Source organism: Orycteropus afer, unplaced genomic scaffold (assembly GCF_000298275.1).
Source record: "Orycteropus afer afer isolate SDZICR_OR568_19922 unplaced genomic scaffold, OryAfe1.0 scaffold00362, whole genome shotgun sequence".
Lineage (NCBI taxonomy): Eukaryota > Metazoa > Chordata > Mammalia > Tubulidentata > Orycteropodidae > Orycteropus > Orycteropus afer.
The window spans coordinates 691,815-700,899 of record NW_006921949.1 but is presented as its reverse complement, the minus strand read 5'-3'; the positions used below and the strand labels follow the sequence as shown (position 1 = coordinate 700,899).

The 9,085-nt window shown below is 38.5% G+C and overlaps 1 protein-coding gene across 1 annotated transcript in view; it reads right to left on the bottom strand.

The window, feature by feature from the left end:
- Positions 1 to 9,085, bottom strand: part of LOC103207280 (regulator of G protein signaling 7 binding protein) — a 238,880-nt gene that overhangs the window by 59,488 nt on the left and 170,307 nt on the right. The gene's annotated exons all lie outside the window — the stretch shown is intronic.

Below are 9,085 nucleotides of genomic sequence, written 5' to 3'. Positions count from 1 at the left end.
GTATATAAAGGTATGGAGATATAGTAAAAGGTAGTTTTAGGTTACCCTTGTATTCCAGTAGTTGGTTAGGTTTGTATGTTTCAAAAAAAAAAAAAAAAATACACTTCTTCTGTTTTGGTCTTGAGGCCTTTGCATTAGATCTACCGATAATCATGAAGTTGGTTCCTTCTTGTTGTTCAAGCCTCAGATTAAATGTTATTTCTTCAGAGAGCTTTTGCCACCCAACAAAAAATCACTTCTGTTACAGCATCCATTCTTCTTTAATTGTCAGTATTGCACTTACTAGTATTTTTAGAAAATTTGTTTATCTCTGTTTTATTTATTTATTTTACCATCTCTTCTCTCCACACTAAAATAATGCAATGCAAAGCAACACACTGCAGTTGAGTTGGATCCAACTCTTAGCAACCCCTCCTTGGGTTTCCGAGGTGGTATCACTATGGAAGTAGATGCCCAACCTTCCTTCCGAGGAGTGCCTAGTTAGCACTCCTGGTTGAACCATCAGCCTTCTGATTAGCAGTCAAATGCCTTAGGCACACTAAAATATATATTCCATAAGAACAGAGACTTTGTCAGTCTTGCTCATTTCCATCTCCCAGCACCTAGAACAGTGCCCAACACATATGATAGGTGCTTCGTAAATATATGTTAAAAGAATAAATGCATGTTTCAGAGCTCAGAATTGGAATCATAGTCCATTTTAAGATTTAATATGCTTCATTTCTTCTAGCTCACTATTTGTTTAAATATCATTTGTCTCATTAAATTGGAAAATAAGGTCTTTATTTTTAGCTTTATTCTATTTCTGTTTTTATGTTGCTTGATTCTTTTATTGGTGTGGGCCACTTGCTTTACATTTATTAGTAAGATGCTGAATACGTTGGAGTCTTTACTGCTCATATTCTACTCTTTGTCTTTGTCTTTGTCTTAGTTCATCCTGTATTTTTCTGGATAGCAGTTCATTAATTTCTCATTAGGCCATCTTAAGCTCTCAGTTCTTAGAAGATTCCAAATAAGATTTTCTACCTTTGGCTCTATACTTCTCCATCTTTTTCCCTTTGTGTTCGCATTTCATCTCATCTGTACATTTCTATTATGGTGGCACTAGAGCACTTCAGGATGAGCCCATTTTAGGGAGGGAGGGGGAATGGAAACCCCTCAAAGGATCTGTAAACAATTTTGCTGTAAGTGTGGCAGAGAGGCAGGGCAGAGTCAGAGAGGTCCATTCTGACAGAGCAAGGTGAGCAGAGAACAAAGAAAAAGTGAGTTTACATGTGAAGGAGAGCAGAACTGGAGTGCTCTGCCATCTCTGCTCCTTTCAGAACGGGAATGTTTCTATAACTTCTTCAGTAGGGGTGAGGAAGGGAGGGAGAGGAATGCAATGGTCAGAATAGCAGTATCATCCAATTCCTTTAGAAACCTGGCTCAACTTTCTGCCAAGCTAGTGAATGAAACCTGCAATCTCATTTCATTTGGTGGCAGGAAACAGGCATTAATGGTCAATGTGATACATGGGCTCTATACTGGGAAAAAATTTCCTACTTAACTGACTGAAGAACTGAGAGCCAACTATTTTTCACTATAAACAGAAATTAGACCTTGTTAAGTAATGCTTCAATCTACAACTTAGAATGTAAGAATATGGAACTACAAAATGACTAAAATTATTCCCACCTGTCACCTTATTAAAACAAACAGTTTTCTAGAACTATTCTCTACCTAGTATAACCCAATGGCCTTTATTAAATGGGTATTTTACCTCATATCACTGTGATTTACTTTAATTTTGTTATCCATTTAAAAAAAAAAACCGTACCATTTAGTTCCATTTTTCTTCATTTCTTTGGCAACAGCATAATCTCACAAAGAAAAAAAAAAAAAAGTTTTCCAAGTAGACTGAAACAACCATACTTATGAAACAGCAAAAACTCAGAAGCATGGGTCATGGAACAAACATGAAGATCCACTGACGATATGGTTAAGGACTAAGGATACTTATAATTTGCTTAATTGGAAGAGAAGAACAAGCTTCATTATTAAATTCAAGCTCACTGCAGGAGCTTTAAAATTATTTAAGGCTTATTTTTTTTTCCCAGAAAGAAACCATACTTTAAAACCCTGCAATGACCTTATATGCCCTTTCTCTCCAGAGAGCAAACAATGTCATGACTACCCAATACAAGAGTAAAAACAAACATGATATACAATCCTTTCTGGACTCCTACTGGTAGCAGGGAGGTGGATAAACATAAACATAAATTAAATGTACAGATAACTGTGAAACAGTTTTGTTTCAGTTTATAATCCCACCAAAAATGTGACCAGTGGCTCTCAAGTAGAGGTAAATTTAGTAACTCAATTATAACACTCTCCTTTTCTTGATGAAAAATAAATGCCAATGAGTGAAATGGTCAACATTTAGCCTCCTCACAAGGAGGGTGAAGCAATAAGGTTTTCTAAAGATTATTAAAATACAATTTTTATCACAGCATTTAAAGAATCATAAGCCCTTTTTCAGCAGAAAGACATTCCAAGTGTTACAGCCTTGAATGGGAGTTCCTATTCCACGAATCTTTGGAGACTACTGAATTTCTTGAAGGAAGGGGCAGTGAGGTCATCTAAAGAAGGTATTCCCTAGTTTCCAGGCGACACTAGATATATCACTGTTTGCAAAGATAATTTGGTATCTTACTCTTAGCAGAAAGACTAGTGGATAAATAAGTGCTAAAAGGTGACTTAAAAAATTAATGCATACATTTACATAAATGTGTGTGTGTGTGTGTGTGTAGAATATATTGTATATTGTGTGTTATACCAATACACAAATAACAGTCCTGAGGCGTGGTTCTTTGGTCCCTGCTACTTCTACTTCCTTGCCTAAAATATTGAACCACCTGCATTTTAGTTTTACTCAATTACTTGTGTAGAGTCTACGCATACTTTTCCTTAATCACAACCTTGATTCAATCCATTAATATATCATAATAGCAGGCCCTCCCTTCCCACACCTTGACCATTGCTGGTTTCATGGAGACAGACATCATTTGAATTTCACCCCAATACTTAATATGGTCTCTCAGGATTGCTCATTCCTTTCTGTTTATTTTTATGAGTTGGAACTCTTAGCATCAAGGGCAAGACACATTTTACATCTCTAAATTCCCTTAACTCTTCTCTTAAAGCTTCATACTCTTGTCCTGTGGGCTGTGAACCCATTTCTTCCTCAACTGATTTCTGGCAGCCCATATCACTGGAGCCAAGTATTCCTATTCTTTTCAACCAGGGAGTCAATGGTAGATACTTATTGTGTATTACCTGGGAGCTTATGGGCACAGGTAGAAGGTTACCTTCTAGTTTCCAATGATACCAAAGAAAGAAAGAACAAAACTAATGAAACCAGCTGATACTTTCTATGTAATCCAGATGATAGGAATATGAATTAGCAAACAGTACAAACATGCCAGAATTGTAAAGCAGTAGTAATAGAGTTAATCCCTTAGGTGTAATGGAGAAATTAATGGAGGGAATAAAGAAATAGAATGGAAATATAATAAAATGATAAAAAAAAAACATCACTGCCATCAAGTCAGATCTGACTCATAATGACCTCTCCTTGGTTTTCCGAGGTGGTATTACTATGGAAGTAGATTGCCTAACCTTCCTTCTGAGGAGTGGCTGGTGGGTTTGAACCTCCAGCCTTCTGGTTAGCAGTCAGATACCTTAGGCACTACACCACCAGAGCTGATAGGCTAGGGAAATTAATAATTTATTTAATGCAACTATGGCCCTCCCAAGAACCAGTATTTTATCTGGCTTTCCAGAAATTTCTAAGAAAACAAACAAGGTATCTAGTATATATTTAGGGAGCTCTGGTAGCATAGTGCCTAAGGCACTTGACTGCTAACCAGAAGGCTGGCAGTTCAAACCCACCAGCCACTCCATGGAAGGAAGATGGGGCAATCTATTTCTGTAGTGATACTGCCTCAGAAACCCAAGGAGGGGTCACTATGAGTCGGGTCCGACTCAACGGCATATAACAACAACAACAGAGAATATATTTTTATGAATATGTTTTCTAGGGCTTTATTTTTTCTGCTGCCTACTGCTTGTGACTTCTCCATCTTCAGATATCCTGAATATTACTATTTTCCTTACTGTTAGTTTGAGAATTTCTCAGTGATAAGAAAGTCTCCTTCTCATTGCCTTAATTCTACTGGTACCTTGGCAAAGGCAACAGAATCCATAGACAGGTAGCTTTTGGACACACATTTTGGACCCAAGATGCTTGCTAGAGGTGAATGGTATATGCCTATGGAAGTAGATTGCCCAGTCTTCCTCCTGATAGAAAAAGAGTAGGGAGTATGATTTGCTGATTATGGATAGTGATCAGAAGATAACAACTATATTCTGTTAAAGAAGTGTCCCAATGATGTTTTTCCCCTCAACAACAAAAGAGTAACTTTAGAGAAGTTTCTGATCCAGTAGGTCTGTGGTGGGAGAAAAGAATTTGCATTTGTAATAAGATCCCAGGTGGCACTAATGCTGCTTGCTACTTCAGGGATAGTGTTTTCAGAACTACTGCCTTATTTTAATGATCTGTGTCAAGGGTTCAAAGGAAAAACAGATAGTACATGAGGCATCACACAGCTCATTAGACAGGCATCTGAAAGGCATTTCTCCAGCCGCTCTGTGGAAGAAAAGACCTGGCAATCTGACCCAGGTAATATTACAGCCTAAGAAACTCTATGGGTCAGTTCTACTCTATCCTATAGGATCGATATAAGTTGAAATCCACTTAATGGCACACAACAACAACCATCACCACTTTTATATTTGCTTTTGATTAGTTTAGGAGAGTAAGAAGAAAGCATAAAATGAAGTCAAAAGCATATATTTCAGTGAATAGAGAGCAGTAACAACAGAGATTGTCATGGTAAGGGGTTCTTGCTGTTGTTGTTATGTGCTGTAGCGATCCCTCCTTGGGTTTCCGAGGAGGTATCTCTATGGAAGTAGATTGCCCAACCTTCCTTCCGAGGAGTGGCTGGTGGGTTTGAACCACCAGCCTTCTGGTTAGCAGTCAAGTGCCTGAGGCACTACGCTACCAGAGCTCCTAAAGTGAAAGCATAAAGGATTGGGAGTACTCATTTTTATTCATTTTTTTGGAGGGGTTGTTTTCTGCTCCAAAGGGTAGAACAACAGTTCCCAATCTTCCTTGTGCTTCAGAATCACCTTGTGCTCTGAAGCCCCCAGAGATTCAGTAGGTCAGGAATCTGCATGTTTACCCAGCACCATGGTTAATTTTGAAGTAGATTTTCTAAGGATTACATTTTAAGTAATAATGATTCTAGAAGAATAAAACAGAAATCCAAATGGAGACTTAATCCTAATCAAAAGATGCTATCAGGTATGTTCTTTTTATTTGTGCATGGAAGGTTAGGCACTAGAGTAGGGAGAGGAGCTATTTAATGAGGTTTTAAAGAAAAGGCAGGCAGGAAGCAGTACAGAGACTGACAATGAAGACAGAAGGCAATGAAGGCTAAATGAACCGATCAGTTAAAATGTGACATGCTTTTCATTTCATGCAATCTGGATGAGGGAATCTCTGTTTTTAAATAGATAACTAGCAAAAATAAAGTTTTCCTTTCAAAAATCAATTGTGGGGGAAAAAAAAAAAAGTGGGAGTGGATGGTACAAGAGGACCCAGCGGCAAACCGAGGAGCTGGAGAGAGGGTGGGAATGAGTCACTGGCATTAAGGAAATGTCATTGGAAAGCAAGAAGGATACCACTGGCAATGTAAGCATGACATACCACTGAGATGGCCAATGCAGAATTGGGGAAAAATACTAGCTATACCCAGTGCAGCTGGAATGCTCCTTGGAAGCAAGAATGGCGAGACTTCGTCTCACCTACTTTGGTCATGTTGTCAAAAGGGACCATTCCCTGAAGAAGGATACCAAGCTTGGTAAAGTAGTTGTTGTTGTGTGCCATCGAGTCGGATCCGACTCATAGCGACCCCTCCTTGGGTTTCCGAGGCAGTATCACTACGGAAGTAGATTGCCCCATCTTCCTTCTGAGGAGTGCTGGTGGGTTTGAACCGCCAGCCTTCTGGTAAAGTAGAGGGTCAACAAAAAAGGGGAAGGCCCTCAACAAGATGGATTGACAGAGTGGCTGCAACGATGGGCTCAGAGTATAGCAGGGATCATGAGACTGGCACAGGACTGGACAGTGTTTTGTTGTGTTGTACGTGGGGTTGCTATGAGTTGGAGATTACTCGACAGCACCTAACAACAACAACAACATACCCAGTCTATTCAAGTATGGTTGAAAATGATAGATATATTGCTCTGTATGTGTTTATGCATGAATATGAGAGAGAGAGAGATAGAGAGAGACAGAGAGAACTTATACAATTAAAGACACTTGGCCAATGACAACCTGTTTGGCTGTCATGAGTGTGTCTAAAGGTTCAATTTTCTGATCAGAAATTAAGAGTGTCAAGGAGCTAATCTCTCTAAACATGTTTTCTTGTATTAATAACAGAAATAAAGATGGGAACTCTTGAGAGATCAGCCTTTAGAAGGAAAAAGGAAAAAGAAGTAACATTCACATATTTAGAAAATAAGGAATCCTGGTGACACAGTGGTTAAGCTCTTGACTGTTAAACAAAGGGTAAGCAGTTTGAACTCACCAGCCACTCCCAAGGAGAAAGATATGGCTGTGCGCTTTCATAAAGATGACAGCCTTGGAAACTCCAAGGCAGTTCTACTCCATTCTATAGCATTGCTATGAGTTGGAATTAACTTAATGGCAATAAATTTAGTTTTTTTGGTTACTAGGAAAATGTTCTCTCCCCTCTTTGGAATGAAATAACGCAATCGTGTTATGGATATGGTGTGTACACAATATTTTATTTTGACAAATTTATCATAACTTTTGTTGTAATTGTTTTTAGGTGCCATCAGATTGGTTCTGACTCATAGCAACCCTATGTAAATCAGAGCAAAACACTGCCCAGTCCCGCATCATCCTCACAAATATTGCTGTGCTTGAGTCCACTGCTGCAGCCACTATGTCAGTCCATCCCATTGAGGGTCTTCCTCTTTTCACTGACCCTCTACTTTACCGAGCATGATATCCTTCTCCAGGGACTGGACCTTCCTGATAACTTGTCCAAAATATGAGAGACAAAGTCTTGCCATCCTCACTTCTAAGGAGAATTCTAGTTGTACTTCTTTCAAGACAGATTTATTTGTTCTTCTGGCAGTCCATGGTATACTTAGTATTCTTACCCAACATCATAATTCAAATGTATCAATTCTTCTTTGGTCTTCTTTTTTCATTTTCCAGCTTTGACATGCATATGAGGCTTGGGTGAGGCACACCTTAGTCTTCAAAGTGACATTTTTGCTTTTTAATACTTTAAAGAGGTCATTAGCAGAAGATTTGCCCAATGCAATATGTCATTTGATTTCTTGACTACTCCTTCCATTGGCATTGAGTGTGGATCCAAGAAAAATGAAATTCTTGATAACAGCAATATTTTCCCCATTTAGCATGATGTTGCTTATTGGTACAGTTATGAGGATTTTTGTTTTCTTTATGTTGAAGTGTAATCCATACCAAAGACTGTAGTCTTTGATCTTTATCAGCAAGGGTTTCAAGTCCTCTTTGCTTTCAAGCAAGCGCATCTGCCTATCACAGGTTGCTAATAAGTCTTCCTCCAACCCTGATGCCATGTTCTTCTTCATACAGTCTAGCTTCTCAGATTATTTGTTCAGCACACAGATTGAATAAGTACGATGAAAGGATACAATCTTGATGCACACCCATCCCAGTCTGAAACCAAGCCTTGTTCTTTTTGAACAACTGCCTATTGGTTTTTGTACAGATTCCACATGAGCATAATTAAGTGTTCTGGAATTTTCATTCTTTGCAATGTTATTAATAATTTATTATGACCCAAAGAGTGGAATGCCTTTGCATAGGCAATAAAACACAGGTAAACATTTTTGTGGTATTATTTGCTTTCAGCCAAGATCCATCTGGCATCAGCAATGACATTTCTTGTTTCACATCCTCTTCTGAATCAAATCTTTGGATTTGATTTTGACAAGTACTTTATCAAAACATTTAGTTCCCCTGAATTGCAATGACCTATTTGATTTCAAATCTCTACTTCTTCACCTGAAGTACCTTTATTTGTCCTTCCCTCTTTTAACCCAAGCATCACCATCTAGCTCAAATCCCACACTTTCTATAGGATTTTACCTGAATATCCTAGAGTTCACTGGCCTTTGTATCCCTGAATTGAAATCATGGGTAAGAACTACCATCTATGCATCCCCTCTATTCCTCTGAGCTCAAGCACAAAAACTTTGCATTCAGGAGGTTCTCAATAATAAATTATTGTTCAATGAATTGTTAAGAAAATACAGAATTATTTCTCCAGTAATAGAGACTTTTGGTTTCCTCCCCAGCATCCATTCCATTCTACCTTCTCCCTTTATGTAATAGGTGCTGATTGAGTGGAGTTGGCTGTATCCCTAAGTCTAGGAATTGACCTTCATTTTGCAAACCAATCAGTGTAATTCTAACCGTCTTACTACAGTGATTAGCTCAAGGGTGGGCTCATAATCTGACCTGGTCCAATCAGAATGTAGCCCTGTACTTTTGCTTCATGGCCAGGAAAAGAGACATTCTCTCTCTTTCTGGACATGTGATGTGCAGCTGCGATGACTGGAACTACTGCAGTTAGTTTGCTAAGGGGAGCCAGCTTGAGGAGAAAGCCAATATTCAGGGCAAGCTCATAGCGTCATTCAGAATGGAGTCAGTGTACTGATCAAGCCATGTCTGAAGCCACTGCCCCCTATGGAGGCTTCAACTGTTTAAGTCAATATATTCCCTTTATAAGTTTAAGCCACTTTGAATAGGATTTTATATTACTAATACTCTTCCCTATTGTTTACTGAGTTCTCCTTTTAAATCTTTGGGACAATATATAATTTTCTTGCTGCAGACTAATTCAGTTAGACAAATAGTAGCATTCTTGGATAGCATTTCTTACCCCAGTCAGATATATATATA